The 2,985-nt window shown below is 31.5% G+C and overlaps 1 long non-coding RNA gene across 1 annotated transcript; it reads left to right on the top strand.

The window, feature by feature from the left end:
- Positions 1-240: 240 nt before the first annotated feature.
- Positions 241-747, top strand: LOC149374914 (uncharacterized). The gene is made up of 2 exons (XR_016292987.1): positions 241-290; positions 424-747. It is a non-coding gene; the product is annotated as an uncharacterized LOC149374914 (long non-coding RNA).
- Positions 748-2,985: the final 2,238 nt, after the last annotated feature.

Genomic DNA, 2,985 nt, shown 5'->3' with positions numbered 1-2,985 from the left:
AGCATATTTGCAGAATTGTTATAAATATGTAGAATTTATTTCTCGTTTTTTGCCTAACAATAACCTTAAAAATTATTTTGAAAAATTTCTCGAGCCTTTTATTTACAAAAAATGTACAGGAAAGACATAAATATACCACCGTAACCAACGAAAAAAAGAGGGACTCCTAGTTCCACACTCTGGTTTTTTAAATAAACTCTATGTAATTTAATGGTCAATGATTTTTGTAGGAAGATTTTTATAAAAAGGTAGACTGCACAGGATTTTCTCTGGAAGAAATTAACGTATTCGTGAGTATCGTTTAGTTTTATTCGTCATACATATAATTTGAATGAAAGATAAAAGAACAAAAAATATTATAAATAAAAATGACGTAATATGAAAAGCAAAAAATATACTCAATAAATTTTGTTTCAACTATAGGTCAAAGACGAATTGATCGTAGTCGAGGGTATACATGAAAAGTTGCAAGATGAGCACGGCAATGTCTATAAAAATTTGTCAAAGACGTTTCCCGTCTCTGAAAACTACGACTTTAATGATGCTAAAATAAACTTAGTCTCGGACGGTACATTAACTATCTATATTCCTTGTAAGATTCAGCCATTAGCAGATGAGAACTGTGCCATCAAAAGTCCAACCAAAAATGAACCAACTGGAGAAATATAACTTCAGTCAGAAGAATAATAATCTAATGGTATTTCATGATTTCATCTTTCTAAAGTTTCAAATAAATGATAAAAACTACGAGAAGCATTTTATATTTATTATGTTGTTGATATATATAATTATATTATGTCATTTGTATTCACAATTTCATGCAATAAATACACTCCCATAAAATGGTAAGATTTTATAGCGTATATTAATAAGTCCTCTAGCAGAGCATACCGACTAATTTCTTTCCGATTTCATTCGTATCAAATATTTGACATAATCATGTAGTTGCAGAAAAATTGTTTATTACACGTTTCTAATACGAGACACAGAAAGCTTTATCTAAAAATAGGCAACAAATATCCTAATGAAATATTACTAATTATAATATTTTACATGAGAAAAGAATTGGAGGCGGGCAATAATAAAGTAACGAATCTATACAATCTTTCTGTTACATTTAAATATGATAGTATGCGTACATTATATCCTGAGGCAAAAATGACATGTCAACAGCACAGGTAGTCTAAACTTATTTTTTGGAAGTGTGGCATTGAACTGCAAGTGAGGTAACAAGGTTAGATTATTTTATTAATTTTACAAGATTCTAAGATGTATATTATAGTACACGGATGTAACATGACAAGGGATGGCCTTGTCTACCACTACATGTGCGGTTACATAATGCCGACGCCTGTCCTCCCCCCCAGCAAATCTATTGGTGAGGTTCAGAATTTTAATGCTTCTTGCACAACAGATTTTCATAGATTAAACTTTTTCATAATTGATTTTTGTAATCCTATGTGTGCCGTGCTACTTGATAAAGGACAGTGCTTTTTTTGTCCAATTAGAAAACGGAAAAGGGTGTATTTCAGTGCAGTAACCTTTCTGTTGCCAATAAGGTCCCCTCTTGCTCAATTCGGACTGGAGTCGCTACTCTTCTTCATATGTTTTTAATAGAAATGTACTGCCCCATGAGTTACGGTTACCTGCTATTACTTAGGCCTCATAGTCTGTCTTGACTGTTTTACCAAAACCACCGCGCTGGAAAGAAACGATGCACATGGCCAGCCCCAGAAAACAGCTTGTAAGTAAACCTATTATGTGTCATAGTAGTGTGTCAGTGTAGTAAATGCTCTGGTGCAAAAGTTGTAAACATCACTGTTTCTTAAACAAAGTGGGGTGAAATGCTATTTGGTTTGACGCCCCTTCATACGATCCAAGCTGCCAGCAGCAGGATCTCTGTCAAGGTCTTGAACACCCTAGAGTAAGATTATCAATATTATCACTAGTTATTATTATTATCATTATTATTATTATATTATTTATTACTTGTACAATAAATTTTTTTGATATTCATATTATTACTATTCTTGTCCTCATAAGTGCTGTAATAACTAAAAAAAATAAAACATCAGTACCCTTAATACATAAGGTTTCTAAGAAATGAGGAGTAAAGGGTACAGTTGTTGACCTCCCGATACAGATTCACTGCCAGATGCATTCTTAAATAGAGCCTTTATATATAAATATACAAAATATACAGAGGTATTTTTAGATTTTCCGGTGGCTAGATCCTTAACTTTAGGTGACAGTCACCTTCTATACTGCATTAAAACATCGGCTGCATATTTGGAAGAAAAATGAGTTATTTTTTACGAATTGAAACTCTTTCATCAGCCGATAAATCTCGTAAAAATTATTGTACGAAAACAAAAAACAAAAGATGATTTCTTCAAAGAAAGTTGCAATTATAAAATATTTCAATTACTGGGAAATCATATAAATTTGAAGTACGTCGTTATTTAGCGTACGCACGTGGTTTAACTTAAACAAAAGATTACTTCATTTTTATACACAAAAAATTCAAGTCAATGCATAAACTTTTTGTTATTAGTATAAAATATCAAGTAGGCTCTAACAATATACTACATAGTCATCGGCCGTATTTGCCGTTGAGATAAGTCATTCTTACACCATACTTTAAACTTCTAGCAAATTGAAGAATTACTATAAGTAATTCTTTTTAAATCTATTTTTATTTTCTTTAAAAACTCATGAAACAAACACGTATTTTCTGTGTAGAGTTCGTGAATAAAGTCATTTACGACTGGACTTTATTAAATAACTAAACAGAGTAATTCTTACCATGGACATTCTCATCAAACGTTGATAGAAATGTTGACTGTCATCGTATGCTTTATAATTAAAAATGCAGGAGGTTAGTACTTTTGGAAGCTGTAATAAGTGGGTTGTAGCAAGATAAAAAATTATCCCCTTACTTCAGTTTTAAATGGTATTCAGCTTTTAAGTATACAATTTTGAAAG

This window comes from Copidosoma floridanum, unplaced genomic scaffold (assembly GCF_036245765.1).
Source record: "Copidosoma floridanum isolate Cflo_tuat_1 unplaced genomic scaffold, Cflo_Japanese_pri ptg000013l, whole genome shotgun sequence".
Lineage (NCBI taxonomy): Eukaryota > Metazoa > Arthropoda > Insecta > Hymenoptera > Encyrtidae > Copidosoma > Copidosoma floridanum.
This window is presented reverse-complemented; position numbering and strand designations above follow the sequence as displayed.